Raw genomic sequence first — 17,159 nt, 5'->3', positions numbered from 1 at the left:
TCCCATTTAACATACAGAACCGATGACTTCATCACCAAAGAGGGCAATCTGCTCCTCAGTTTTGTACCAGAAGGTGGTGCTGTTGCCCTAGGTCTTGGCCTAGTCAAGAAAATGGTGGTCAATCTACTGATGTCTTTCTTTCAGGTAAATGACTGGTGCTTCACATACTTTTTGCTTTGTTGCTTTGGTGTATTCCTTTGTTTTTCTTGTTTGCAATTTGGATGTTGAGATGATTTTTCCATGATATGTTTGAACCTGATGCAGAACTCACTCTAACTATAAAATGAAATACCTGGTCAGTATATTGTGGTGCTATCAAATCTATACATATAATGTAATGTTGTTATAATTACAGCTGTTTTGTGATTCGTACGGATAGTTACCTGTAAGTTGTCGGTGGCCAGACTGGGGATAACTAAGCAGCACTGGCAGTTTCAGGAATTCCACCCTGCCTCCAGCAATCATCAGATATAGAAGATATAATACTTGATCCCTTTATGCCCATCTCATGGTGATGGGGCTGCCCTGAGAACAAGAGCAGTATGATCAGGTTTTATCATAAGTTTGTCCTGTGTTATTCACTTTTCCCGCAGTGACAGTTTCTTTTACATAAATAGAATTTTCTGAAGGGATAAATTATACATATTACATATAAAACATATACACTTTATGAAAGGATGTGGACACCCCTCCTAATTATTGAGTTTAGGTATTTCAGCCACATCCATTGCTAACAGGTGTATAAAATCAAGCACATAGTCGACCATCTCCCTAGACAGACATTGGCATTATGTCTCCCTTTTCCTCTTCATCTATCTTTGTTCTCTTTATCTCCCAACCCTTTCTCTTTACCTCTCCCTGTTTGTCCACTTTTTCTTTACCGCTACCTTTTGTCACTTCCTCTCCCATTTTCTTTAATCTATCCTCCTTTTCTTTAATCTCTCCATTTTCATTATCTTTCCTCCTGTTGCATTTTATATAATCTCTCTTATCTATTTCTCCCCTTTCTGATGTTCCTTGACCAGCCCAAAGAGGTAAGGAATCTGGCCCAGTATTTTGAGGTGGATATTCAGGTAAGGTGAGCGCTTTAGATGTTGGGGAATATGATTAATGCTATTTGATTTGACCAACTAGCAAATGGATAGCAACATGGGGTTCCAATAAAAACTAGCTTCCCATACCGGGAGTCGAACCCGGGCCGCCTGGGTGAAAACCAGGAATCCTAACCGCTAGACCATATGGGATACATGTCTACACCCCTGCGCACACCACATGGGATTGTGTATGTGACGGAGCATCCACAGATCCTATAGGAGGTGAACCTTTTTATTTTAAAATACAGTTGTAATGCCTGTCAGTCCGCGGCTGCAGTTGATGAGTTCCTGTTCCAATGATCTTTGTGAGATGCGTCAGAGTTATAGTTTCTTTGGATCTTCCCAGATAAAGTGGTCCTTTTGCTGACCACGGAATTCGCACCTAAAGTCCACTCTTCACTCTGTAGGATCAACCTACCATTTTTTTTCCCGTCTCACAAAAATAAAGAGCATTCCTTCGAGCCGGAATCGAACCAGCGACCTAAGGATGTCTGATTGTTTTCTACAGTCCTCCGCTCTACCAGCTGAGCTATCGAAGGTCATGATTTGGTACGCTGTCCATGCTGACTGTACCTGGAGCAGCCCCTCCCTCACCAACATGGTATGCATTGTGTTACAAGCTACAGCAAGTTGAAGGGTTAACATTGCAAACGGCTTGAAACTTACTGAATAGACTCGGATGTGTAAAAAAATAAATAAACGCTGCGTTGGCCGGGAATCGAACCCGGGTCAACTGCTTGGAAGGCAGCTATGCTCACCACTATACCACCAACGCTGGACAGAGAGATAGGCTTTAAACCAGAGATGGGAAGGTCTGCGGAAAAAAAAAAACGAAAAAAAACCCCCCAAAAAACATGAGAAAAAAAAACATTTTCCTCCCGTTTTTTTCCAAAGCCATTTTTTGTTTGTGGGAAATGATGTCATATCCCGGCGCTCAGACTCAGCAGCACTCAGAGGATGCTCACTCTCTATGGAGGTTGCGTAACGTTTTCTTTAATTTCATAAAAATGAACCCTGCTGATGATGTCCTGGGAAAGGCTGGGTTTTGAGACCCTTGAGTTTTAAGATAATGTGAGTTAGATCCAGTCTGATATACAACGAAGGTAAAAGAAGTGTGGAACCAGTTTTCACAGAGCCCGATAGATCTGCTACATGGGTGGTTTTAGGAGTTCTGCATATGTAGATGTTATTGTGTCATTTTGCAGCCTTTAGCAGAATTTATTTTTATGTGGAATATGGAATGTTTCATCAGAACATTTAGAAATCTGGCCGAATTTCAGGAAATGTTAAAAATTGTCATCTTCTGCCTTGGTCAGATCCTGTGCTCTGGCCTGGCTTCTTTCTACACTTAAGCTTCTTTAGCGTAGCGGTTAGAGCGTTTGCCTCACGTGAGAAAGGTCCCCGGTTCGAAACTGGGTAGAAACGCTTCTTTTCATTATTCCCATTTAACATACAGAACCGATGACTTCATCACCAAAGAGGGCAATCTGCTCCTCAGTTTTGTACCAGAAGGTGGTGCTGTTGCCCTAGGTCTTGGCCTAGTCAAGAAAATGGTGGTCAATCTACTGATGTCTTTCTTTCAGGTAAATGACTGGTGCTTCACATACTTTTTGCTTTGTTGCTTTAGTGTATTCCTTTGTTTTTCTTGTTTGCAATTTGGATGTTGAGATGATTTTTCCATGATATGTTTGAACCTGATGCAGAACTCACTCTAACTATAAAATGAAATACCTGGTCAGTATATTGTGGTGCTATCAAATCTATACATATAATGTAATGTTGTTATAATTACAGCTGTTTTGTGATTCGTACGGATAGTTACCTGTAAGTTGTCGGTGGCCAGACTGGGGATAACTAAGCAGCACTGGCAGTTTCAGGAATTCCACCCTGCCTCCAGCAATCATCAGATATAGAAGATATAATACTTGATCCCTTTATGCCCATCTCATGGTGATGGGGCTGCCCTGAGAACAAGAGCAGTATGATCAGGTTTTATCATAAGTTTGTCCTGTGTTATTCACTTTTCCCGCAGCGACAGTTTCTTTTACATAAATAGAATTTTCTGAAGGGATAAATTATACATATTACATATAAAACATATACACTTTATGAAAGGATGTGGACACCCCTCCTAATTATTGAGTTTAGGTATTTCAGCCACATCCATTGCTAACAGGTGTATAAAATCAAGCACATAGTCGACCATCTCCCTAGACAGACATTGGCATTATGTCTCCCTTTTCCTCTTCATCTATCTTTGTTCTCTTTATCTCCCAACCCTTTCTCTTTACCTCTCCCTGTTTGTCCACTTTTTCTTTACCGCTACCTTTTGTCACTTCCTCTCCCATTTTCTTTAATCTATCCTCCTTTTCTTTAATCTCTCCATTTTCATTATCTTTCCTCCTGTTGCATTTTATATAATCTCTCTTATCTATTTCTCCCCTTTCTGATGTTCCTTGACCAGCCCAAAGAGGTAAGGAATCTGGCCCAGTATTTTGAGGTGGATATTCAGGTAAGGTGAGCGCTTTAGATGTTGGGGAATATGATTAATGCTATTTGATTTGACCAACTAGCAAATGGATAGCAACATGGGGTTCCAATAAAAACTAGCTTCCCATACCGGGAGTCGAACCCGGGCCGCCTGGGTGAAAACCAGGAATCCTAACCGCTAGACCATATGGGATACATGTCTACACCCCTGCGCACACCACATGGGATTGTGTATGTGACGGAGCATCCACAGATCCTATAGGAGGTGAACCTTTTTATTTTAAAATACAGTTGTAATGCCTGTCAGTCCGCGGCTGCAGTTGATGACTTCCTGTTCCAATGATCTTTGTGAGATGCGTCAGAGTTATAGTTTCTTTGGATCTTCCCAGATAAAGTGGTCCTTTTGCTGACCACGGAATTCGCACCTAAAGTCCACTCTTCACTCTGTAGGATCAACCTACCATTTTTTTTCCCGTCTCACAAAAATAAAGAGCATTCCTTCGAGCCGGAATCGAACCAGCGACCTAAGGATGTCTGATTGTTTTCTACAGTCCTCCGCTCTACCAGCTGAGCTATCGAAGGTCATGATTTGGTACGCTGTCCATGCTGACTGTACCTGGAGCAGCCCCTCCCTCACCAACATGGTATGCATTGTGTTACAAGCTACAGCAAGTTGAAGGGTTAACATTGCAAACGGCTTGAAACTTACTGAATAGACTCGGATGTGTAAAAAAATAAATAAACGCTGCGTTGGCCGGGAATCGAACCCGGGTCAACTGCTTGGAAGGCAGCTATGCTCACCACTATACCACCAACGCTGGACAGAGAGATAGGCTTTAAACCAGAGATGGGAAGGTCTGCGGAAAAAAAAAAACGAAAAAAAACCCCCCAAAAAACATGAGAAAAAAAACCATTTTCCTCCCGTTTTTTTCCAAAGCCATTTTTTGTTTGTGGGAAATGATGTCATATCCCGGCGCTCAGACTCAGCAGCACTCAGAGGATGCTCACTCTCTATGGAGGTTGCGTAACGTTTTCTTTAATTTCATAAAAATGAACCCTGCTGATGATGTCCTGGGAAAGGCTGGGTTTTGAGACCCTTGAGTTTTAAGATAATGTGAGTTAGATCCAGTCTGATATACAACGAAGGTAAAAGAAGTGTGGAACCAGTTTTCACAGAGCCCGATAGATCTGCTACATGGGTGGTTTTAGGAGTTCTGCATATGTAGATGTTATTGTGTCATTTTGCAGCCTTTAGCAGAATTTATTTTTATGTGGAATATGGAATGTTTCATCAGAACATTTAGAAATCTGGCCGAATTTCAGGAAATGTTAAAAATTGTCATCTTCTGCCTTGGTCAGATCCTGTGCTCTGGCCTGGCTTCTTTCTACACTTAAGCTTCTTTAGCGTAGCGGTTAGAGCGTTTGCCTCACGTGAGAAAGGTCCCCGGTTCGAAACTGGGTAGAAACACTTCTTTTCATTATTCCCATTTAACATACAGAACCGATGACTTCATCACCAAAGAGGGCAATCTGCTCCTCAGTTTTGTACCAGAAGGTGGTGCTGTTGCCCTAGGTCTTGGCCTAGTCAAGAAAATGGTGGTCAATCTACTGATGTCTTTCTTTCAGGTAAATGACTGGTGCTTCACATACTTTTTGCTTTGTTGCTTTAGTGTATTCCTTTGTTTTTCTTGTTTGCAATTTGGATGTTGAGATGATTTTTCCATGATATGTTTGAACCTGATGCAGAACTCACTCTAACTATAAAATGAAATACCTGGTCAGTATATTGTGGTGCTATCAAATCTATACATATAATGTAATGTTGTTATAATTACAGCTGTTTTGTGATTCGTACGGATAGTTACCTGTAAGTTGTCGGTGGCCAGACTGGGGATAACTAAGCAGCACTGGCAGTTTCAGGAATTCCACCCTGCCTCCAGCAATCATCAGATATAGAAGATATAATACTTGATCCCTTTATGCCCATCTCATGGTGATGGGGCTGCCCTGAGAACAAGAGCAGTATGATCAGGTTTTATCATAAGTTTGTCCTGTGTTATTCACTTTTCCCGCAGCGACAGTTTCTTTTACATAAATAGAATTTTCTGAAGGGATAAATTATACATATTACATATAAAACATATACACTTTATGAAAGGATGTGGACACCCCTCCTAATTATTGAGTTTAGGTATTTCAGCCACATCCATTGCTAACAGGTGTATAAAATCAAGCACATAGTCGACCATCTCCCTAGACAGACATTGGCATTATGTCTCCCTTTTCCTCTTCATCTATCTTTGTTCTCTTTATCTCCCAACCCTTTCTCTTTACCTCTCCCTGTTTGTCCACTTTTTCTTTACCGCTACCTTTTGTCACTTCCTCTCCCATTTTCTTTAATCTATCCTCCTTTTCTTTAATCTCTCCATTTTCATTATCTTTCCTCCTGTTGCATTTTATATAATCTCTCTTATCTATTTCTCCCCTTTCTGATGTTCCTTGACCAGCCCAAAGAGGTAAGGAATCTGGCCCAGTATTTTGAGGTGGATATTCAGGTAAGGTGAGCGCTTTAGATGTTGGGGAATATGATTAATGCTATTTGATTTGACCAACTAGCAAATGGATAGCAACATGGGGTTCCAATAAAAACTAGCTTCCCATACCGGGAGTCGAACCCGGGCCGCCTGGGTGAAAACCAGGAATCCTAACCGCTAGACCATATGGGATACATGTCTACACCCCTGCGCACACCACATGGGATTGTGTATGTGACGGAGCATCCACAGATCCTATAGGAGGTGAACCTTTTTATTTTAAAATACAGTTGTAATGCCTGTCAGTCCGCGGCTGCAGTTGATGACTTCCTGTTCCAATGATCTTTGTGAGATGCGTCAGAGTTATAGTTTCTTTGGATCTTCCCAGATAAAGTGGTCCTTTTGCTGACCACGGAATTCGCACCTAAAGTCCACTCTTCACTCTGTAGGATCAACCTACCATTTTTTTTCCCGTCTCACAAAAATAAAGAGCATTCCTTAGAGCCGGAATCGAACCAGCGACCTAAGGATGTCTGATTGTTTTCTACAGTCCTCCGCTCTACCAGCTGAGCTATCGAAGGTCATGATTTGGTACGCTGTCCATGCTGACTGTACCTGGAGCAGCCCCTCCCTCACCAACATGGTATGCATTGTGTTACAAGCTACAGCAAGTTGAAGGGTTAACATTGCAAACGGCTTGAAACTTACTGAATAGACTCGGATGTGTAAAAAAATAAATAAACGCTGCGTTGGCCGGGAATCGAACCCGGGTCAACTGCTTGGAAGGCAGCTATGCTCACCACTATACCACCAACGCTGGACAGAGAGATAGGCTTTAAACCAGAGATGGGAAGGTCTGCGGAAAAAAAAAAACGAAAAAAAACCCCCCAAAAAACATGAGAAAAAAAACCATTTTCCTCCCGTTTTTTTCCAAAGCCATTTTTTGTTTGTGGGAAATGATGTCATATCCCGGCGCTCAGACTCAGCAGCACTCAGAGGATGCTCACTCTCTATGGAGGTTGCGTAACGTTTTCTTTAATTTCATAAAAATGAACCCTGCTGATGATGTCCTGGGAAAGGCTGGGTTTTGAGACCCTTGAGTTTTAAGATAATGTGAGTTAGATCCAGTCTGATATACAACGAAGGTAAAAGAAGTGTGGAACCAGTTTTCACAGAGCCCGATAGATCTGCTACATGGGTGGTTTTAGGAGTTCTGCATATGTAGATGTTATTGTGTCATTTTGCAGCCTTTAGCAGAATTTATTTTTATGTGGAATATGGAATGTTTCATCAGAACATTTAGAAATCTGGCCGAATTTCAGGAAATGTTAAAAATTGTCATCTTCTGCCTTGGTCAGATCCTGTGCTCTGGCCTGGCTTCTTTCTACACTTAAGCTTTTTTAGCGTAGCGGTTAGAGCGTTTGCCTCACGTGAGAAAGGTCCCCGGTTCGAAACTGGGTAGAAACACTTCTTTTCATTATTCCCATTTAACATACAGAACCGATGACTTCATCACCAAAGAGGGCAATCTGCTCCTCAGTTTTGTACCAGAAGGTGGTGCTGTTGCCCTAGGTCTTGGCCTAGTCAAGAAAATGGTGGTCAATCTACTGATGTCTTTCTTTCAGGTAAATGACTGGTGCTTCACATACTTTTTGCTTTGTTGCTTTAGTGTATTCCTTTGTTTTTCTTGTTTGCAATTTGGATGTTGAGATGATTTTTCCATGATATGTTTGAACCTGATGCAGAACTCACTCTAACTATAAAATGAAATACCTGGTCAGTATATTGTGGTGCTATCAAATCTATACATATAATGTAATGTTGTTATAATTACAGCTGTTTTGTGATTCGTACGGATAGTTACCTGTAAGTTGTCGGTGGCCAGACTGGGGATAACTAAGCAGCACTGGCAGTTTCAGGAATTCCACCCTGCCTCCAGCAATCATCAGATATAGAAGATATAATACTTGATCCCTTTATGCCCATCTCATGGTGATGGGGCTGCCCTGAGAACAAGAGCAGTATGATCAGGTTTTATCATAAGTTTGTCCTGTGTTATTCACTTTTCCCGCAGTGACAGTTTCTTTTACATAAATAGAATTTTCTGAAGGGATAAATTATACATATTACATATAAAACATATACACTTTATGAAAGGATGTGGACACCCCTCCTAATTATTGAGTTTAGGTATTTCAGCCACATCCATTGCTAACAGGTGTATAAAATCAAGCACATAGTCGACCATCTCCCTAGACAGACATTGGCATTATGTCTCCCTTTTCCTCTTCATCTATCTTTGTTCTCTTTATCTCCCAACCCTTTCTCTTTACCTCTCCCTGTTTGTCCACTTTTTCTTTACCGCTACCTTTTGTCACTTCCTCTCCCATTTTCTTTAATCTATCCTCCTTTTCTTTAATCTCTCCATTTTCATTATCTTTCCTCCTGTTGCATTTTATATAATCTCTCTTATCTATTTCTCCCCTTTCTGATGTTCCTTGACCAGCCCAAAGAGGTAAGGAATCTGGCCCAGTATTTTGAGGTGGATATTCAGGTAAGGTGAGCGCTTTAGATGTTGGGGAATATGATTAATGCTATTTGATTTGACCAACTAGCAAATGGATAGCAACATGGGGTTCCAATAAAAACTAGCTTCCCATACCGGGAGTCGAACCCGGGCCGCCTGGGTGAAAACCAGGAATCCTAACCGCTAGACCATATGGGATACATGTCTACACCCCTGCGCACACCACATGGGATTGTGTATGTGTTTGTCCGAGGGGAGAATGCTGTTTTCATGCAATATCATCAATGACAGAAGTTATTAATCCTATGTAAAAATGACAACTAGCAGAGGATGGTTTCGATCCATCGACCTCTGGGTTATGGGCCCAGCACGCTTCCGCTGCGCCACTCTGCTTTTCATGGTGCTTTCTTCACAAATGATAAAACACATTAATTCCTGACTTTTTTTTCTCCAAATCTCTTCTTCAAGCTTCGAAAGTGCCAACTTTTTGCCACTTTCTTCGCAAATGATAAAAAACCATGAATATCTGACTTTTTTTTCCAAATCTCTTCTTCAAGATTCGTAAAGACAATTTAGGAGTACAAGTTCTCACCATCATGATATAATGTATAAACAGTTGAGATACAACTGTCAATTCTTCTGCTATGGTCACTAAGCCCTCTGGAATGCTGAAGGTTTAAAGTCATAATCCTCACTGCTTCTCTGAAAAGAGTCGCAAGTGGTTGTCTCTGTGGCGCAATCGGTTAGCGCGTTCGGCTGTTAACCGAAAGGTTGGTGGTTCAAGCCCGCCCAGGGACGAGCGGGATGTTTTCCTGAAAACTTTCATTCCTAGGTTTGCAACACCAATGAGCTAATGATTACATTGAAAGACAGAAATGCAAAATCCTTAAAGCTTTCCAACATTAAGCTAAACCTTCTTATTCCTCTTGTGGAAAGTTATTTTCCAGACAAAGCATGCCAATCCTTCCATGGAAAAACACAGGAAAAACTTCTTGGCATAGTGCCAATTTTGGAATGCTTAGATTATTATTATTAATTTTTTGTTTTTTAACTTAGGCCACGTCTACAATACTACATGTTGTTAATAATTCGGGCAGCCGTTACCAAAATAGTGGCTGGCAAGGGGAGAATGCCGTTTTCATACAATATCATAAATGACACAAGTTGTTAACCCTACGTGCCAATTAATCTTATGCAACGCCAGTTGTGCTTAAACAGAAAAGTGACATTATAAAAACAAAATTAGCAGAGGATGGTTTCGATCCATCGACCTCTGGGTTATGGTCCCAGCACGCTTCCGCCGCGCCACTCTGATTTTCTTATAGTGGTTTGTCCGAGGGGAGAATGCTGTTTTAATGCAATATCATCAATGACAGAAGTTATTAACTCTATGCAAAAATGATATCTAGCAGAGGATGGTTTCGATCCATCGACCACTGGGTTATGGGCACAGCACGCTTCCGCTGCGCCACTCTGCTTCCTGTAAAGCTGTTTGTCCGAAGGGAGAATGCTGTTTTCATGCAATATCATCAATGACAGAAGTTATTAACCCTATGTAAAAACGACATCTAGCAGAGGATGGTTTCAATCCATCGACCTCTGGGTTATGGGCCCAGCACGCTTCCGCTGCGCCACTCTGCTTTTCATGGTTCTTTCTTCACAAATGATAAAACACATTAATTCCTGACTTTTTTTTCTCCAAATCTCTTCTTCAAGCTTCGAAAGTGCCAACTTTTTGCCACTTTCTTCCCAAATGATAAAAAACCATGAATATCTGACTTTTTTTTCCAAATCTCTTCTTCAAGATTCGTAAAGACAATTTAGGAGTACAAGTTCTCACCATCATGAAATAATGTATAAACAGTTGAGATACAACTGTCAATTCTTCTGCTATGGTCACTAAGCCCTCTGGAATGCTGAAGGTTTAAAGTCATAATCCTCACTGCTTCTCTGAAAACAGTCACAAGTGGTTGTCTCTGTGGCGCAATCGGTTAGCGCGTTCGGCTGTTAACCGAAAAGTTGGTGGTTCAAGCCCACCCAGGGACGAATGGGATGTTTTCCTGAAAACTTTCATTCCTGTGTTTGCAACACCAATGAGCTAATGATTACATTGAAAGACAGAAATGCAAAATCCTTAAAGCTTTCCAACATTAAGCTAAATCTTCTTATTCCACTTGTGGAAAGTTATTTTCCAGACAAAGCATGCCAATCCTTCCATGAAAAAACACATGAAAAACTTCTTGGCATAGTGCAAATTTTGGAATGCTTAGATTATTATTATTAATTTTTTGTTTTTTAACTTAGGCCACGTCTACAATACTACATGTTGTTAATAATTCGGGCAGCCGTTACCAAAATAGTGGCTGGCAAGGGGAGAATGCCGTTTTCATACAATATCATAAATGACACAAGTTGTTAACCCTACGTGCCAATTAATCTTATGCAACGCCAGTTGTGCTTAAACAGAAAAGTGACATTATAAAAACAAAATTAGCAGAGGATGGTTTCGATCCATCGACCTCTGGGTTATGGGCCTAGCACGCTTCCGCTGCGCCACTCTGCTTTTCTTATAGTGGTTTGTCCGAGGGGAGAATGCTGTTTTAATGCAATATCATAAATGACAGAAGTTATTAACCCTATCTAAAAATGACATCTAGCAGAGGATGGTTTCGATCCATCGACCTCTGGGTTATGGGCCCAGCACGCTTCCGCTGCGCCACTCTGCTTTCTGCAAAGCTGTTTGTCCGAGGGGAGAATGCTGTTTTAATGCAATATCATCAATGACAGAAGTTATTAACCCTATGTAAAAATGACATCTAGCAGAGGATGGTTTCGATCCATCGACATCTGGGTTATGGGCCCAGCACGCTTCCGCTGCGCCATTCTGCTTTTCATGGTGCTTTCTTCACAAATGATAAAACACATTAATTCCTGACTTTTTTTTTCCAAATCTCTTCTTCAAGATTCGTAAAGACAATTTAGGAGTACAAGTTCTCACCATCATGAAATAATGTATAAACAGTTGAGATACAACTGTCAATTCTTCTGCTATGGTCACTAAGCCCTCTGGAATGCTGAAGGTTTAAAGTCATAATCCTCACTGCTTCTCTGAAAACAGACACATGTGGTTGTCTCTGTGGCGCAATCGGTTAGCGTGTTCGGCTGTTAACCGAAAGGTTGGTGGTTCAAGCCCACCCAGGGACGAGTGGGATGTTTTCCTGAAAACTTTCATTCCTGTGTTTGCAACACCAATGAGCTAATGATTACATTGAAAGACAGAAATGCAAAATCCTTAAAGCTTTCCAACATTAAGCTAAATCTTCTTATTCCACTTGTGGAAAGTTATTTTCCAGACAAAGCATGCCAATCCTTCCATGAAAAAACACAGGGAAAACTTCTTGGCATAGTGCCAATTTTGGAATGCTTAGATTATTATTATTAATTTTTTATTTTTTAACTTAGGCCACGTCTACAATACTACATGTTGTTAATAATTCGGGCAGCCGTTACCAAAATAGTGGCTGGCAAGGGGAGAATGCCGTTTTCATACAATATCATAAATGACACAAGTTGTTAACCCTACGTGCCAATTATTCTTATGCAACGCCAGTTGTGCTTAAACAGAAAAGTGACATTATAAAAACAAAATTAGCAGAGGATGGTTTCGATCCCTCGACCTCTAGATTATGGGCCCAGCACGCTTCCGCTGTGCCACTCTGCTTTTCTTATAGTGGTTTGTCCGAGGGGAGAATGCTGTTTTAATGCAATATCATCAATGACAGAAGTTATTAACCCTATGTAAAAATGACATCTAGCAGAGGATGGTTTCGATCCATCGACCTCTGAGTTAGGGAGCCCAGCACGCTTCCGCTGCGCAACTCTGCTTTCTATAAAGCTGTTTGTCCGAGGGGAGAATGCTGTTTTCATGCAATATCATCAATGACAGAAGTTATTAACCCTATGTAAAAATGACATCTAGCAGAGGATGGTTTCGATCCATCGACCTCTGGGTTATGGGCCCAGCACGCTTCCGCTGCGCCACTCTGCTTTCTGTAAAGCTGTTTGTCCGATTGGAGAATGCTGTTTTCATGCAATATCATCAATGACAGAAGTTATTAACCCTATGTAAAAATGACATCTAGCAGAGGATGGTTTCGATCTATCGACCTCTGGATTATGGGCCAAGCACGCTTCCGCTGCGCCACTCTGCTTTTCACGGTGCTTTCTTCACAAATGATAAAACACATTAATTCCTGACTTTTTTTTCTCCAAATCTCTTCTTCAAGCTTCGAAAGTGCCAACTTTTTGCCACTTTCTTCCCAAATGATAAAAAACCATGAATATCTGACTTTTTTTTCCAAATCTCTTCTTCAAGATTCGTAAAGACAATTTAGGAGTACAAGTTCTCACCATCATGAAATAATGTATAAACAGTTGAGATACAACTGTCAATTCTTCTGCTATGGTCACTAAGCCCTCTGGAATGCTGAAGGTTTAAAGTCATAATCCTCACTGCTTCTCTGAAAACAGTCACATGTGGTTGTCTCTGTGGCGCAATCGGTTAGCGCGTTCGGCTGTTAACCGAAAGGTTGGTGGTTCAAGCCCACCCAGGGACGAGTGGGATGTTTTCCTGAAAACTTTCATTCCTGTGTTTGCAACACCAATGAGCTAATGATTACATTGAAAGACAGAAATGCAAAATCCTTAAAGCTTTCCAACATTAAGCTAAATCTTCTTATTCCACTTGTGGAAAGTTATTTTCCAGACAAAGCATGCCAATCCTTCCATGAAAAAACACATGAAAAACTTCTTGGCATAGTGCCTATTTTGGAATGCTTAGATTATTATTATTAATTTTTTGTTTTTTAACTTAGGCCACGTCTACAATACTACATGTTGTTAATAATTCGGGCAGCCGTTACCAAAATAGTGGCTGGCAAGGGGAGAATGCCGTTTTCATACAATATCATAAATGACACAAGTTGTTAACCCTACGTGCCAATTAATCTTATGCAACGCCAGTTGTGCTTAAACAGAAAAGTGACATTATAAAAACAAAATTAGCAGAGGATGGTTTCGATCCATCGACCTCTGGGTTATGGGCCCAGCACGCTTCCGCTGCGCCACTCTGCTTTTCTTACAGTGGTTTGTCCGAGGGGAGAATGCTGTTTTAATGCAATATCATCAATGACAGAAGTTATTAACCCTATGTAAAAATGACATCTAGCAGAGGATGGTTTCGATCCATCGACCTCTGGGTTATGGGCCCAGCACGCTTCCGCTGCGCCACTCTGCTTTCTGTAAAGCTGTTTGTCCGAGGGGAGAATGCTGTTTTCATGCAATATCATCAATGACAGAAGTTATTAACCCTATGTAAAAATGTCATCTAGCAGAGGATGGTTTCGATCCATCGACCTCTGGGTTATGGGCCCAGCACGCTTCCGCTGCACCACTCTGCTTTTCATGGTGCTTTCTTCACAAATGATAAAACACATTAATTCCTGACTTTTTTTTCTCCAAATCTCTTCTTCAAGCTTCGAAAGTGCCAACTTTTTGCCACTTTCTTCCCAAATGATAAAAAACCATGAATATCTGACTTTTTTTTCCAAATCTCTTCTTCAAGATTCGTAAAGACAATTTAGGAGTACAAGTTCTCACCATCATGAAATAATGTATAAACAGTTGAGATACAACTGTCAATTCTTCTGCTATGGTAACTAAGCCCTCTGGAATGCTGAAGGTTTAAAGTCATAATCCTCACTGCTTCTCTGAAAACAGTCACAAGTGGTTGTCTCTGTGGCGCAATCGGTTAGCGCGTTCGGCTGTTAACCGAAAGGTTGGTGGTTCGAGCCCACCCAGGGACGAGTGGGATGTTTTCCTGAAAACTTTCATTCCTGTGTTTGCAACACAAATGAGCTAATGATTACATTGAAAGACAAAAATGCAAAATCCTTAAAGCTTTCCAACATTAAGCCAAATCTTCTTATTCCACTTGTGGAAAGTTATTTTCCAGACAAAGCATGCCAATCCTTCCATGAAAAAACACAGGAAAAACTTCTTGGCATAGTGCCAATTTTGGAATGCTTAGATTATTATTATTAATTTTTTGTTTTTTAACTTAGGCCACGTCTACAATACTACATGTTGTTAATAATTCGGGCAGCCGTTACCAAAATAGTGGCTGGCAAGGGGAGAATGCCGTTTTCATACATTATCATAAATGACACAAGTTGTTAACCCTACGTGCCAATTAATCTTATGCAACGCCAGTTGTGCTTAAACAGAAAAGTGACATTATAAAAACAAAATTAGCAGAGGATGGTTTCGATCCATCGACCTCTGGGTTATGGGCCCAGCACGCTTCCGCTGCGCCACTCTGCTTTTCTTATGGTGGTTTGTCCGAGGGGAGAATGCTGTTTTAATGCAATATCATCAATGACAGAAGTTATTAACCCTATGTAAAAATGACATCTAGCAGAGGATGGTTTCGATCCATCGACCTCTGGGTTATGGGCCCAGCACGCTTCCGCTGCGCCACTCTGCTTTTCATGGTGCTTTCTTCACAAATGATAAAACACATTAATTCCTGACTTTTTTTTCTCCAAATCTCTTCTTCAAGCTTCGAAAGTGCCAACTTTTTGCCACTTTCTTCCCAAATGATAAAAAACCATGAATATCTGACTTTTTTTTTCCAAATCTCTTCTTCAAGATTCGTAAAGACAATTTAGGAGTACAAGTTCTCACCATCATGAAATAATGTATAAACAGTTGAGATACAACTGTCAATTCTTCTGCTATGGTCACTAAGCCCTCTGGAATGCTGAAGGTTTAAAGTCATAATCCTCACTGCTTCTCTGAAGACAGTCACATGTGGTTGTCTCTGTGGCGCAATCGGTTAGCGCGTTCGGCTGTTAACCGAAAGGTTGGTGGTTCAAGCCCACCCAGGGACGAGCGGGATGTTTTCCTGAAAACTTTCATTCCTGTGTTTGCAACACAAATGAGCTAATGATTACATTGAAAGACAGAAATGCAAAATCCTTAAAGCTTTCCAACATTAAGCCAAATCTTCTTATTCCACTTGTGGAAAGTTATTTTCCAGACAAAGCATGCCAATCCTTCCATGAAAAAACACAGGAAAAACTTCTTGGCATAGTGCCAATTTTGGAATGCTTAGATTATTATTATTAATTTTTTGTTTTTTAACTTAGGCCACGTCTACAATACTACATGTTGTTAATAATTCGGGCAGCCGTTACCAAAATAGTGGCTGGCAAGGGGAGAATGCCGTTTTCATACAATATCATAAATGACACAAGTTGTTAACCCTACGTGCCAATTAATCTTATGCAACGCCAGTTGTGCTTAAACAGAAAAGTGACATTATAAAAACAAAATTAGCAGAGGATGGTTTCGATCCATCGACCTCTGGGTTATGGGCCCAGCACGCTTCCGCTGCGCCACTCTGCTTTTCTTATGGTGGTTTGTCCGAGGGGAGAATGCTGTTTTAATGCAATATCATCAATGACAGAAATTATTAACCCTATGTAAAAATGACATCTAGCAGAGGATGGTTTCGATCCATCGACCTCTGGGTTATGGGCCCAGCACGCTTCCGCTGCGCCACTCTGCTTTCTGTAAAGCTGTTTGTCCGAGGGGAGAATGCTGTTTTCATGCAATATCATCAATGACAGAAGTTATTAACCCTATGTAAAAATGACATCTAGCAGAGGATGGTTTCGATCCATCGACCTCTGGGTTATGGGCCCAGCACGCTTCCGCTGCGCAACTCTGCTTTTCATGGTGCTTTCTTCACAAATGATAAAACACATTAATTCCTGACTTTTTTTTCTCCAAATCTCTTCTTCAAGCTTCGAAAGGGCCAACTTTTTGCCACTTTCTTCCCAAATGATAAAAAACCATGAATATCTCACTTTTTTTTCCAAATCTCTTCTTCAAGATTCGTAAAGACAATTTAGGAGTACAAGTTCTCACCATCATGAAATAATGTATAAACAGTTGAGATACAACTGTCAATTCTTCTGCTATGGTCACTAAGCCCTCTGGAATGCTGAAGGTTTAAAGTCATAATCCTCACTGCTTCTCTGAAAAGAGTCACATGTGGTTCTCTCTGTGGCGCAATCGGTTAGCGCATTCGGCTGTTAACCGAAAGGTTGGTGGTTCAAGCCCACCCAGGGACGAGTGGGATGTTTTCCTGAAAACTTTCATTCCTGTGTTTGCAACACCAATGAGCTAGTGATTACATTGAAAGACAGAAATGCAAAATCCTTAAAGCTTTCCAACATTAAGCCAAATCTTCTTATTCCACTTGTGGAAAGTTATTTTCCAGACAAAGCAAGCCAATCCTTCCAATAAAAAACACAGGAAAAACTTCTTGGCATAGTGCCAATTTTGGAATGCTTAGATTATTATTATTAATTTTTTGTTTTTTAACTTAGGCCACGTCTACAATACTACATGTTGTTAATAATTCGGGCAGCCGTTACCAAAATAGTT

At 40.8% G+C, this 17,159-nt stretch overlaps 1 protein-coding gene and 13 non-coding genes across 14 annotated transcripts in view; 3 read left to right on the top strand and 11 right to left on the bottom strand.

Moving 5' to 3' along the window:
* Window positions 1-17,159, bottom strand: part of LOC128482812 (uncharacterized) — a 379,467-nt gene that overhangs the window by 138,356 nt on the left and 223,952 nt on the right. The gene's annotated exons all lie outside the window — the stretch shown is intronic.
* Window positions 1,173-1,244, bottom strand: TRNAE-UUC (transfer RNA glutamic acid (anticodon UUC)). Its single transcript has one exon. It is a non-coding gene; the product is annotated as a tRNA-Glu (tRNA).
* On the bottom strand, window positions 1,548-1,633 carry TRNAY-GUA (transfer RNA tyrosine (anticodon GUA)). Its single transcript is given in 2 exon segments — window positions 1,548-1,583; window positions 1,597-1,633. It is a non-coding gene; the product is annotated as a tRNA-Tyr (tRNA).
* TRNAG-UCC (transfer RNA glycine (anticodon UCC)) lies at window positions 1,798-1,869 on the bottom strand. The gene has a single exon. It is a non-coding gene; the product is annotated as a tRNA-Gly (tRNA).
* On the bottom strand, window positions 3,706-3,777 carry TRNAE-UUC (transfer RNA glutamic acid (anticodon UUC)). The gene has a single exon. It is a non-coding gene; the product is annotated as a tRNA-Glu (tRNA).
* TRNAY-GUA (transfer RNA tyrosine (anticodon GUA)) lies at window positions 4,081-4,166 on the bottom strand. Its single transcript is given in 2 exon segments — window positions 4,081-4,116; window positions 4,130-4,166. It is a non-coding gene; the product is annotated as a tRNA-Tyr (tRNA).
* TRNAG-UCC (transfer RNA glycine (anticodon UCC)) lies at window positions 4,331-4,402 on the bottom strand. Its single transcript has one exon. It is a non-coding gene; the product is annotated as a tRNA-Gly (tRNA).
* Window positions 6,239-6,310, bottom strand: TRNAE-UUC (transfer RNA glutamic acid (anticodon UUC)). Its single transcript has one exon. It is a non-coding gene; the product is annotated as a tRNA-Glu (tRNA).
* On the bottom strand, window positions 6,614-6,699 carry TRNAY-GUA (transfer RNA tyrosine (anticodon GUA)). Its single transcript is given in 2 exon segments — window positions 6,614-6,649; window positions 6,663-6,699. It is a non-coding gene; the product is annotated as a tRNA-Tyr (tRNA).
* On the bottom strand, window positions 6,864-6,935 carry TRNAG-UCC (transfer RNA glycine (anticodon UCC)). The gene has a single exon. It is a non-coding gene; the product is annotated as a tRNA-Gly (tRNA).
* Window positions 8,772-8,843, bottom strand: TRNAE-UUC (transfer RNA glutamic acid (anticodon UUC)). The gene has a single exon. It is a non-coding gene; the product is annotated as a tRNA-Glu (tRNA).
* On the top strand, window positions 13,188-13,261 carry TRNAN-GUU (transfer RNA asparagine (anticodon GUU)). Its single transcript has one exon. It is a non-coding gene; the product is annotated as a tRNA-Asn (tRNA).
* On the top strand, window positions 14,436-14,509 carry TRNAN-GUU (transfer RNA asparagine (anticodon GUU)). The gene has a single exon. It is a non-coding gene; the product is annotated as a tRNA-Asn (tRNA).
* Window positions 15,522-15,595, top strand: TRNAN-GUU (transfer RNA asparagine (anticodon GUU)). The gene has a single exon. It is a non-coding gene; the product is annotated as a tRNA-Asn (tRNA).

The sequence above is a fragment of the Spea bombifrons genome, chromosome 3, assembly GCF_027358695.1.
Source record: "Spea bombifrons isolate aSpeBom1 chromosome 3, aSpeBom1.2.pri, whole genome shotgun sequence".
Lineage (NCBI taxonomy): Eukaryota > Metazoa > Chordata > Amphibia > Anura > Pelobatidae > Spea > Spea bombifrons.
The sequence above is the reverse complement of the archived record's forward strand: the minus strand, read 5'-3'. Positions and strand labels throughout refer to the sequence as shown.